The following is a 14,112-nucleotide window of genomic DNA, read 5'->3' on the forward strand; positions in this document are numbered from 1 at the left end:
AAGCTTAGAAATTTATAGCTTAAAACTCACCTCATTAATGGTGATGCATTCCTGCATTAGAGTGAATGAAAATGAGTACCCACAATGCACTACAACATGGGCAGCCAATTTACCCTTAGAATGTAATGCTACAATATTTTTACATAAAGAAAAATGTCAGTGTTGTTATTTATTTGAGAAAAAAAGGAAAGGATTATTTAAGGGTAAAGTGAATATGTGTACTTAACATATTAAATCTACCTTTACATAGGACTTTGAATGAAATTCCACTAACCTTAATGAAATGAGTTAAATTTAACATATCATTACTATTCAAATAGAAATGCATGACTGCATGTGTGTGCTACAACCACAGATATCGATGTGGATCTGAATGTATTCTGTACCACTGCGGATTCTTGCCAGACTAATGGGTTGTTAAAATTATATCCCTACCCATGGTCGTGCTGGCCAGCAGGGGACATTTCATTGTTTTTTCTGCTCAGTGAGGCTGACCTCAGTAATAGATTCTATTCAACGTAATACAAGAGAACCAAGTCTTTTTATCTGGAATTCCTTTCTTTTATTCCCCTGCAAAAATGATCTCCCTTTCCTTTAGACAGAGGGATGAGTGATGGACTTGCTTTTAACAAGCTGATCCAATCAACATTCAGCTGACTATTGCCCCTTACCACTTTCAGCGCAGCTAAAGCATTTGTCATGGACTGGCTGACATGCATTTTGACTTAAAGCTTTCAATATCTCGAGTTCTGGCTATTTTGGGATGATGTTGCTGACAGTTTGGGGAGTATATTTGCGTCAAGTGTCAATTAGAGCAGTAATAAAAGTAAATGATGATATCAGCCTCTGATAGCGATGCTGCAAGATGGAGCCATAGTTTATTGCTGTCGCTCATACATCATTTCACTGAGTGTGTATGTTTGTGCTTCGGAGTACGTGATGTTTCATTACGTAATTATTATTATTTTTTTTTTGCATTCACGTTTAGCTGTATGTGCATGTCTGGGTCAGCAGTCAAAGCTCTGTCCATCTGTCATGTGCTCTGAGAGCAGCTTCCTGTGCATTTCCTTCAGTCTCTTTGGATTTCTCCAATGCACATACTGTACATCAGCTGTACATTCCCCGAGGGGCATTTAATAATATTTTTGCATTTTCTACCTACAACATCAAGAGCAACACTTATTATTATTATTATTATTATTATTATTATTAATATCATCAATATAATTTAAGAAAATAATATATAATAATAATAACAATCTAAAATAACTATTACATTATATCTGACTTAACATGCTAATAATAATAATAATAATAATAATAATAATAACAATTATTATTATTATTATTATTATTATTATTATTAACAGTTTTCAATTTAATACAATAATAAAAATAAATACTAATATCAATATTTTAATAGCAGGCATGCTAATAAAAAAAATAGTTCATGGTGAGAATTGGTCCCTTAACCTATATTATATTATATTATATTTAGGGATGCACGATAATATCGGCACAACATCGGTATCGGCCGATATAAGCTTAAAATTACCATCATCGGCATCGGCCGAAATGAACATTTCTGCTGATGAGCCAAACCGATAGGGGGGCGTGTGCGCGCGCGACGACCATGAACGTAGCTTGAGCGCCAAAAACTTAAACTTACAACATGTCAGCTGTGTGGAGGCATTTCGAGATCTGTCAAACAGATAACAAAGTTGCTATTTGCAATATTTGTAAAGCACAAGTGATGCGAGGAGGCGTAAAACAACAGTCTTTCAACACTACAAATATGATTACACATCTTAAGAGCCGTCATCCTGAGCAGCACCAAGACCTGTTTTTCAGGTGTGAATGTCTGTCTACATTTGTAAAATAATACATTTATGGTAGAATCACTACAGAATAGGTACATGGATTTCTCTTCAGTAAAATTAAAGTTTAAATATATCAGGTGAAAAAATTTGTATATATATCGGTATCGGCATCGGGCAAAATTATTTTGAAAATATCGGCATATCGAATATCGGCCATAATCCAATATCGTGCATCCCTAATTATATTATATTATATTATATTATATTATATTATATTATATTATATTATATTATATTATATTATATTATATTATATTATATTATATTATATTATATTTAGTGGGGGTTGTTACGGTCGTTATTATAATAGATTACTACATATATTACAATAATTTTTATTATGTTATACGTCATAATGCATTGTCCATCTATTAAGAACATATCTGTAAACACCACCACATGCTTTAATTTTTTGAAGCGCCACACACCATTTTACCATCAATGGAAATAGATGAAGCTCTTTGAGATCTGACTGGTCATATTTGCTCATTTAAAAGAAGAACACTTTCACAGTTGGCTCTCAATGAGAACAATAGACGCTGAACAATGCATTCCTCCTTCCCAAATGGTTGCCCAAATTGAATTCTGGAAATGGAATGATAATTAATGTCAATGAAAACAGATGGTGCCAGTTTATACTTGTATAATAACAACAGCCCAGATGCTGTAAAGCCATATTAATTTCAAGGGCAAATCACAGTAGTCTAATACTTAATGGATCAGCTTCAAACTGTTGGTCATCTTTCAATATTTCCCAAAGTCCAACATACAGTATATGGTCAAATATAAGCCCTTTTATAGTATTTCATTGATCCTTTTCATAAACGGTCACAGAGTTATTGTACATTTGCAACAGTTTCTTAAAGGGGTCATATGATGTTACTAAAAATAACATTATTTGGTGTATTTGGTGTAATGAAATGTGTTTATGTAGTTTAAGGTTCAAAACACATAATTTTCCACATACTGTAAATTATTGTTTCTCCTCTATGCCCCGCCTTATGAAACACATTGATTTGTACAAAGCTCATAGTTTCCTCCTACTGTAAGAATAGGTTTAGGGTTGGAGCAGGTGTACATGTTAATAAAGGATTTTGCATCTGAATTATGCTACCATCTGTTTTACTGGGAGGTAGCAAAATCTGACAGAGTAGCACAAATCGTCACAACATCGGGACGACGAGACTAAACCAAAAAGCCAATTACAGGCATTTGTTGCATCCAGTGGGGTCATAATTACAGATTATAATAGATTATTCTGCTTTTTTTATGCATTGCGTTGCATCACGCTGCATAAACATAAAGCCATGTCTGCATTTGTGATCTGAGAAAGGACAAACAACAAGTATTACTCTACACTGCTCAAAACTCACGTTTGAATCATCAGTGGCAAATTCTTTAAATATGTAAATGTACTTACAGACTTACTTACAGTCTGCTATCCCGGGATCAGGAAACAGTTCGCCATGAAGTTCTAAAATGAGTTGCACACATATGAATATTTGAGTTGAACTGTTCTGGAACAGTGTTGTAAATACAACTTAACGACTGATTTCTAGTCGTGTCCTCTTTTGGAAAGCCAAACAAGGTAGTTTCTTTTTCACAACGAAACACACAGGGTCTCCACAATATATATATGCAATTGCAACAATACTACAGCAGCGAGAATCAAAGTTACAACTTCTTTATTTGCCTGAACAGTTGGGCGGTGTTATGCAAATCTTCCCACATTGTGATGTACTGTAGACATTTTGGGGAGTTTAAACTAAGCATTTTAGAAAGGGGGTGGTTGACTCTTAACCAGACATGGGGACTTGTGACTTGGTGACTTGGACTCGAGTCGACTCGAGTCGCTATTTTTAGGACTTGAGACTTGACTCGGACTTGGAAGTTAAAGACTCGAGACTTGACTTGACTTGAGACACGATGACTTGAATGACTTGAGTGTTAATCACATTATGTTTTCAGTTTGAATATAAAATATATAAATTATTTTTTTTATTTTTTTAAATAAAGTTGATTACTCAGCTGGAGCGCAGGCTGAGAATAGCGTCGTGACTGGATCAGGACACTATCATCGGTCATGTCCTCTCTACCTTACGCACACCACGCCCACTTAAATCAGATATCACATCACATCAACATGTCAGCCTGAGAGGTACCGAGGGTCATCGCTTTTGTCTTCAATAGTTCGCGCCTAAAAACGCGTGGAAAACGCTAGTCGCGCCGCTTTCTCCTTCTTTCCAAAGCGCTCGGACAGAAGTGCGCCTGGGCGTCTGTCTTTGCTAAGCATCCATGACATGCTCTCTCTCAATGAAGACGCGGAAATTTCAGCAAAGTATAAATGGATTTGCAGCACTAAAAATCGCTCGCAGTAGCTCTGCTACTAAATTCGTTTCAAAATGGCAATCCATATTCAGCTATGAACAGCTGTTCCTTCATCTTAGCTGAGCTTTCAACGTTGATACGGGAAAAGGATGAAGCTGATTGGTTAGTTAGTGTCACATGACCTGCGGTGCGCTTGCGGCATTCTGAAAAGTTTAGATGTTTTTAACTCGATGCGGTGCGACGCGCGCGCGTTGCTTCCATTATGAGCGCGCATACCGCGCGCCTACATTGGAAATAAAGAACTTGCGCGCGCAAAATACGTGATGTGGACGGCCCCTAATGATCTGCTAGCAGGCCGTCAAAAAAACGCATTCCAGGGGCGGCGCTAGGGCTGGGCTAAGGGGGCATAAGCCCCGAATATTTTGTTACCTTGTTTTTCTCATAGAGCAAAACAATTAATCAGAAAAACTAATGTAGCTGCCGCGATTACCCAATCATGAGAAGTGCATGAAACAACTTAAAATACGTCAGATTTATATTCTGTACTGTGTGTGTGTGTGTGTATATATATATATATATATATGGACACACCTATATATGGACACACCTTCTCATTCAAAGAGTTTTCTTTGTTTTCATGACTATGTAAATTGTAGAGTCACACTGAAGGCATCAAGGGCTATTTGAGCAAGAAGGAGAGTGATGGGGTGCTGCTCCAGATGACCTGGCCTCCACAGTCACCGGACCTGAACCCAATCCAGATGGTTTAGGGGTGAGCTGGACCTCAGACAGAAGGCAAAAGGGCCAACAAGTGCTAAACATCTCTCAGGGAACTCCTTCAAGACTGTTGGAAGACCATTTCAGGTGACTACCTCTTGAAGCTCATCAAGAGAAAGCCAAGAGTGTGCAAAGCAGTAATCAAAGCAAAAGAAGAACCTACAATATGACATATTTCAGTTGTTTCACAGTTTTTTTGTTATATATATAATTCCACATGTGTTAATTCATAGTTTTGATGCCTTCAGTGTGAATCTACAATTTTCATAGTCATGAAAATAAAGAAAACTCTTTGAATGAGAAGGTGTGTCCAAACTTTTGGTCTGTACTGTACATAAAAAAAAAAGTATTAAACAATTAAAAATACGTCATATTTATATTCTATACTCTGAGAGAGAGAGAGAGAGAGAGACAGAGAGGAGAAATGTAACAGTTTAATGTTGTATGTAAACTGTGTTTGAGAGAGAGAGAGAGAGAGAGAGAGGTGTTCAGAGAGGAGTCTGTTGGATGTTTAGTTTTATGGACTCAATGTTGAAAATGTAAAACATTTCAAAAACTGTTGGCAGAAGTGAAAAATAAATAATTTTAAGAAGTTACAATTTTGTTTAATTCCATGATGTATTTTACTGAACATGAGTATTTACAATGCAAATCCAAATTATTTTAATTTACTGACAGTTACTTATATCTTGTCTTTTAACTTTATTAAGATCAGATTCTGCAGGTAAAATAACAATATTAAGGTGACTTGACTTGGACTTGACTTGACATAGCTTGTGACTTGACTTGACTTGACTTGCCCAAGAAAAAAATACTTGGGACTTACTTGAGACTTGAAGGTTAAGACTTGAGACTTACTTGAGACTTGCACATGTGTGACTTGGTCCCATCTCTGCTCTTAACTTTTATAAAGAATATCTGGGTTTGAGACTTTAGTCTTTGCAACTTTAGGGATCTTATCTATTCACAAACGGCTTGTAACACTCCAAAGAGAAAAGGAAAACTTGAAATCGCATCATATGACCCCTTTAATTTGCATTGTCTGCTTTTAAAGGGCATGAATAAAAATCTCTGTTGAATGGTTGGCAATGTGTCTGAATCAGTCAAACAAATACAATTTTATTTATACAATATTAAATGCATATTAATATTTATACTTTCATTATAATCATATAGCTGTGCAGCTATTTAATTATTCATGTACTATAAGCAAATTACTGACATGTTGTATAACATTCAACCAAACTTTTTCACTGAATCACAGTGACTGCTTTTGTCTCAGCAAAACCAAAACATTAAAGGGAAATATATTGGTTTAGTTCTGTTGCCATTGACAAGATTGTGTTTCATTAGTGCAACGCAGAAATATACTTATTCTGAATGCTATTCTGCATACTAATATGAATCATAAATAGAAAGAGGGGACGTTGTGCAAAAAGGATGAAAAGGGTTAGACATGAAAAGGAATAGAAAGAAGAACCAACGAAGCATATTAAAAACCTGTGCTTTGGTTTTTAATAACCCAGTTTTAGCTAAATTCTAGAATCGTAAATGTTTATTTTCCAGCAACTTTAAAATGGAAAATAATAGTCCTCATCAAAGTAGGAATGAATAATCACACTATATTATGCTGGCTTGTAACATAAGAAAAGTGTGCCCCAGATACGGCTGTGCTTTTCTACTATTGCATTTTTCAGGGGTGCAGAACTGTAATGCTGTTTCAACAGATCTAATTAATTCCGATTAGGCGTGAAAGTGCAGAAAACTTTTCACTTGAATGCTTAGCTGAACTGATGACCTGGTGATAAAATATTTTCTTATGTATTTATAAGTAGAAGTAGACTTTGGAATGTTTATTTGGTAACCGAGTCCTATTATTCATTTGTTTGTATTTTTTTATTCATTTATGTTTATGAATTATTGTGTCAGAGGACAGGAGGAGGATATTTGTCTGAGAAATGTGTCACCACAGCTTTTATCAAAACCACAAAACAGCAGAAAACCTCAAAGACAGTAATAAACCCCTCAGCAAGATTATCTGTAATCCCCTGATTCTGCTTAAAGGGGTCATATGATGCGATTTCCTTTCTCTTTGGAGTGTTACAAGCTCTTGGTGTATAAAGAAGATCTATAAGGTTGCAAAGACTAACGTCTCAAATCCAAAGAGATATTCTTTATAAAAGAATATCAAGAAAAGATGCCTCCCACATCTACATCACTATGTGGGAAGATTTGCCTAACACCTCCCAAATGGTCATTCAAAGAAAGAAGGCGTACCTTTTATTCTCACTTATGCCGCCGGCGCCATTTCGTGAAGAAGATGTTTGTTTTACTGTGAAAGTGAAACTACTTTGTTCAGCCTTCCAAAAGAGCACAATATACGCTTCGTCATGCCTAGAGCTGATCCAAGCTGGTCTCTGAGGAAATACATCAACTTTGCGCATTGGCTTGCCAGTTCGGCTTTCACTGTGGACGAAGCGGAGTCCAGCCAGGGGTCGTCACTTGTGGTTGCCGCAACCCCCGGCTGCTCCTTTGTCAAATCCATCGGCTGTTCCTTGTTATAGCCGCTGGCTGCTGCTTACTCAATCCGCGGGCTGTTCCTCACTCAAGTCCACGGCTGTTCCTCGCTCAAGCCGCCGGCTGCCGCTCACTCAAGCAGCGGACCGATCCTCACTCAAGCCATTGGTCGTTCCTCAATCTTTGCAAGGACAGTCTGGCGCTTCTGACTCACGGTATGTAAATAGCCACTGATGATTCAAACGTGAATTTGGAGCAGTGTAGAGTAGCACCGTTTGTTTGTCATTTCTTTAATCACAAAAGCAGACATGGCTTATGTTTATACGGAACGATATGCAATGCAAAGTGTAAAAAGACAGTATAAGTTATTATAATCAGTAATTATGTTCCCAGCGGATGCAACAACTGCCTCGTTTGTAATGGGTTTTATTATTTTTGTCCTGTCACACCACTGTTCTGACCGGGATACGGCATAACAGTATATTTTGAGGGGCGTAACATTTCCATCAGACGCTTGAAACATTTGGCCATTCACCACGCTCTGGATAGCTGGCCAATCAGAGCACACCTCGCTTTTCAGAGTGATGAGCTTTGTACAAATCAATGCGTTTCAGAAGGGGGGGCATAGAGGAGAAACAATAATGTACATTATGTGGAAAATAATGTGTTCTTTTTTTTTACCTTAAACCACATAAACACATTTAATTACACCAAATACACAAAATAATGTTATTTTTAGTACCATGAAATGACTCCTTTAAAAACGTTGTCAAGATGAAAGTATTACCTTACTGTTGCCAGTGTATTATGCCTTAAGGCGGGTTGGATATTCAGTGAAAGTCTTGCGTTTTTATAACTCTGAAATTGAGACACACTGCAAGACTTGCTTTTGGGAGATTTGCTGTCCTTGAAATGAATTTTTTTTTTTTTTTTTTTTGGCTTTGGGTTAAGAGCATCAGATAAAAATGATCCAAGGTGTGACACTCACTGTCTACTTACTGACAACTGACTCTGTGTGATACACTGGAAAAACTGTCAATAGGCCATTTTTGTCACATTCTGAACAGACCAATTTCTCCTCATAAATTATATTAAGAACTTCTGAAATATTTATGTCCTTAGTCATTGAAAGAGCAATGAATCATCTATTTAAATATCTCAGAGAGACCAACTATGAAATATGGCCAAGCTGAGGCTCCCACTGAAATGTCTGGCCTCCACATTCAGTATTTAGTGGCTCCTGTCGTGACTTCTGATTAAAAGCAAAGGAGGATGTTTTAATGCAAAATAGACATGATTCATTTTAAGCTGAAAGCTGTGTTTCATCAATTATTTGTTTCAGTCTTAATTGGAATTTTGGCAAGAAAAAAAAAAAAAAAACAAGCAACACATTGCGGAAAGAGTGATCACAATAATTCATGTGCTCTTGGTGAAAAAGAGAACTGGAGCCCAGAATCCTGAACAAACTTACATGATAACAAAAACATGAGGCACAGGCTAGTTTTCAGTATCTTAGCTAGTTGAAAATGAATGTGTCTGTGCATATGATATAGCAGTATATATATATATATATATATATATATATATAGATAGATATATAGATATACAGTATTGTTCAAAATAATAGCAGTACAATGTGACTAACCAGAATAATCAAGGTTTTTAGTATATTTTTTATTGCTACGTGGCAAACAAGTTACCAGTAGGTTCAGTAGATTGACAGAAAACAAACAAGACCCAGCATTCATGATATGCACGCTCTTAAGGCTGTGCAATTGGGCAATTAGTTGAAAGGGGTGTGTTCAAAAAAATAGCAGTGTCTACCTTTGACTGTACAAACTCAAAACTATTTTGTACAAACATTTTTTTTTTCTGGGATTTAGCAATCCTGTGAATCACTAAACTAATATTTAGTTGTATGACCACAGTTTTTTAAAACTGCTTGACATCTGTGTGGCATGGAGTCAACCAACTTGTGGCACCTCTCAGCTGTTATTCCACTCCATGATTCTTTTACAACATTCCACAATTCATTCACATTTCTTGGTTTTGCTTCAGAAACAGCATTTTTGATATCACCCCACAAGTTCTCAATTGGATTAAGGTCTGGAGATTGGGCTGGCCACTCCATAACATTAATTTTGTTGGTTTGGAACCAAGACTTTGCCCGTTTACTAGTGTGTTTTGGGTCATTGTCTTGTTGAAACAACCATTTCAAGGGCATGTCCTCTTCAGCATAGGGCAACATGACCTCTTCAAGTATTTTAACATATGCAAACTGATCCATGATCCCTGGTATGCGATAAATAGGCCCAACACCATAGTAGGAGAAACATGCCCATATCATGATGCTTGCACCTCCATGCTTCACTGTCTTCACTGTGTACTGTGGCTTGAATTCAGAGTTTGGGGGTCGTCTCACAAACTGCCTGTGGCCCTTGGACCCAAAAAGAACAATTTTACTCTCATCAGTCCACAAAATGTTCCTCCATTTCTCTTTAGGCCAGTTGATGTGTTCTTTGCCAAATTGTAACCTCTTCTGCACATGCCTTTTTTTTAACAGAGGGACTTTGCGGGGGATTCTTGAAAATAGATTAGCTTCACACAGACGTCTTCTAACTGTCACAGTACTTACAGGTAACTCCAGACTGTCTTTGATCATCCTGGAGGTGATCATTGGCTGAGCCTTTGCCATTCTGGTTATTCTTCTATCCATTTTGATGGTTGTCTTCCGTTTTCTTCCACGTCTCTCTGGTTTTGCTCTTCATTTTAAGGCATTGGAGATCATTTTAGCTGAACAGCCTATCATTTTTTGCACCTCTTTATAGGTTTTCCCCTCTCTAATCAACTTTTTAATCAAAGTACGCTGTTCTTCTGAACAATGTCTTGAACGACCCATTTTCCTCAGCTTTCAAATGCATGTTCAACAAGTGTTGGCTTCATCCTTAAATAGGGGCCACCTGATTCACACCCGTTTCTTCACAAAATTGATGACCTCAGTGATTGAATGCCACACTGCTATTTTTTTGAACACACCCCTTTCAACTAATTCAACTAATTGCCCAATTGCACAGCCTTAAGAGCGTGCATATCATGAATGCTGGGTCTCATTTGTTTTCTGAGAATCTACTGAACCTACTGGTAACTTGTTTGCCACGTAGCAATAAAAAAATATACGAAAAACCTTGATTATTCTGGTTAGTCACATTGTACTGCTATTATTTTGAACAATACTGTATTTTCTGATGTTCAGGTTTAATATCTTTGTGCATCTGAGATTCTAATATACAGTCAATAAAGTTTGGCAATACAGGATCCAAATGCTATCAAGCTGCTCACTGATGCAGGGGAGCTAATAAAACACATTAGTATACATCCACTGGCACAGAATGGCAAATTTAGTTGCTTTCATTGGATGAATGAGTGCTACCAAAGTAGAGGGTCTTGGGATGATACATATCAGGAGTATGAATTCCACGTCTAGCTCTCTAAATCACTGGATTGAGAGTGACTTCTGTGATTTTTTTCAGTGTGAAACATTAATTGTGCATTAATGATGTTGATTTTATGATGTTTATTTTGATATGCCATATTGAAACACTCAGCCCAATTCAACCACTGCTTGCAACTTTTGCAAGGATCAAGCTTTCATGGATCAAGGAACAAATTCTGTTTCACCTTAGAGAGTAAAATGTTTCTTTTTAAGTATTTCTATGCCTGTATAGTAATATGAGTGTCTAATGCAAGCCAGTTTGTCAGAAAAAAATTAATCTGTCTGAACTGCTTTATCCATCCTTGTATTCATTAAAGATGATATATTAAACAACTACCATGGTTTAGTGTTTTCTTTTTATCTTGTCAAGCTGCCCTTGAATTTTCAGCAACTTTTCTCAAACTTTTTTTTTGGGGGGGGGGGGGGGGGTCATTTCCATTTTTGTGAAGTGCCAGCATGCACAACACTAGACTTTGTGTCTTTGAGTGAAATTACAGAGGAGCCACCGAATTGATCTGAGCTGTGACTTTCTCTGTTTCTTTCTTGACTTTACAGCAAAGGTAGCAGTTTTTGGTACTAACTTAACTTACAATGCAGAGTGCAGCTCAAAAGTTAGCCGAGCCGAGAGAAGAAGAGGACGGTGAGGAATGGTCAACGAGAACACTTAATTTCATGCATCGTGGCTCCCTTCAATAATGGAGACGGCCGTATGGATTAGCGCCATCCACTTCTGTCAGAATTTACCACAAACTGACCCCAGAGACAATCCTGATAACTAAACTTGATACTACAGTTTCGACACAGTCTTTGACTTACAGTATTAATGTTAATGAGCTATCATTGTCTGCTCTGTGTGATGATTTTAATTACCTCCAGATGACCAAATGTACTAAATAGCATATTACTCATTATCTAAATATCAAGATGGAGAAAATAGCTCTGCCATAAAAGCATCTCTCTGACTAATTGGAGATTTTCCCCCAAATAGAGCCTTACCACTGAGACGCTGTCCATATGTTCAGATATGGAGTAGAATTCTCCGGAGAGAGTCTCGCTGCTAACTAAATTAGCCTGAAATTCAAATCACTGCCTATTGAGTTGTGAAGGACAGTCAAAGCCCTGACTGTATCCATTCTGTGCATGTAGATAACAGAAGACATTGAACAATGAACAGTGGGTTTGCCCTCGCCAGGGGCGTCATGCACTCATTATTTTTGAGGGGGCATGAGTTGGGGGTGGGGTCGTCATGTGACACACAGCAGCCACAACAGCACTTAAGTTTTATTTATTTTTTAAATTTTTTATTAGAAACATTGCCAAACGCATTAACTATACCATGAAACATCTCGATTCTCACCTTCATAGATTATGTTAGATAATATGCGATTAGGCAAAGTAGCCTAATAATGTAATGTAACTATGCATAAAACCTGTATAGGTGACATGCCATAACATATTTTTAATACGACTGACTTTGTATTAAATGTGAATTTAACACTAAAAGTTAATGTGAATAAAAACATTTTAAGTTAGGATACTAATCTTTCAGTGCACTTTGTTGTTTCTGACGAGAGAATTTGCCAGAAAGAGGTATTCAGTCAGCAACCGAGTGAAGGGAGCACCGGCATTTTAGCGATGACTCATCTGAATACCTCTGATTGGCCATTGCATTCATAAGCTCAACAGAATCTTGTGTGATTGGTTATAATGCGCAGTTCTGTAAAAACACGTCTGTCTCTGGCTCAGTGCCAGCCAGCGAATGCTGATCTGAATTTAGCAGCTGATGATAAGACTGCTCAGCGAGTCAAATCATCAGCTGCTAAATTCAGATCTGCATTCACTGCCTGGCGTTCTCACATCTGTGTGATTGGATCAAATATAGAAAACATTAATTGGTTATTTTTTTTTGTCTTATGGAAACTGCATTCAAAATCCACTTGGCTCAATAATCTGAGGGGGCACGTGTCCCCTCACTTTGAATGGGCATGACACCTCTGGCCCTCACTGACATGAGAGAGCATAAGATCAAGATTTCAAACTAAACTTAGTCCACATGAGTCACTCTACTGCTTATTAACAGAGATATTCAACAGCTTTGTTACATATGGATGAGTCACCGGCTATCTTGCATCTTGTCCTTAAACCAGCCTCGAAGCCATCGCATGGATGGATAGCTATGTCACATTGTTTTTGTCTGTGTATTTTAGATGATTTCAAGATGGAAAAACATAATTAGGTAAAAAAAAAAAAACGCATTATAAGATATCTATGGCAAGTTTTCATATTAAACTGTCAATGGAGGCAATCTGAATGCTAATATGGCAAATGTTAAATTGTCATAAACTCCCCACGGCCAATATCTGCATGATTGCATTGAAGATTTTACGTCACAAGCAAACAACTGCCAGCCCTTTAGCCAAAAAGCAACTGGGGCTTATCCACAATAGTCAAATAATGTTCATTCTGCATGGATTATCCTCTCAACCACAAACACTTGTGAGAATACCCTCAATTCACCCTTTGCCAGGAGTTTGATTGACAGACAATCTGACCAATCATAAAACAGAATCTGCCATTAAGTTCAACAAAAAACACAGACATAGAGTAGAACTTTGGTGGACTGGGACTTTTTAAAATTATGTGTACTGACTTTTAGTTAGTCTTTCTTTGGTTGAAACAATATATCTTCTGATGTTTATTTATGTTTATTTCATGCTATAACTAGTAAAGAAGAAGAGATTATCGGTTCACGTGCCACTTGAACTGAGGCCCTACAGTGATCTGACACTTTAAAGAACCACAAAATGGTATTTAGTGTTTGAACTTTAATCAAATTTAAAAGCTGAGACTTTGTTTCACATTGAAAGTAACCTGCTCTGTCTTGTCTGTCGGCACATTGTCAGTTTACTCTTTAATCCGCAATGTATTTTTCACTACGTGAGAACTTGATGTGTGGCGTTATGGCTTTTCAAATGGAGCAACAATAATGGGGGGAGGGGGGCATCAACAAATAAATAAATAAATAATGCACAAGGCTTAATCATGACTTAATCATGACAAAATAAAACAAACAGAATGTAAACACCATTCTGCAACTGAACCAAATCAATTGAAAGA

Source organism: Carassius auratus, chromosome 3 (genome assembly GCF_003368295.1).
Source record: "Carassius auratus strain Wakin chromosome 3, ASM336829v1, whole genome shotgun sequence".
NCBI lineage: Eukaryota > Metazoa > Chordata > Actinopteri > Cypriniformes > Cyprinidae > Carassius > Carassius auratus.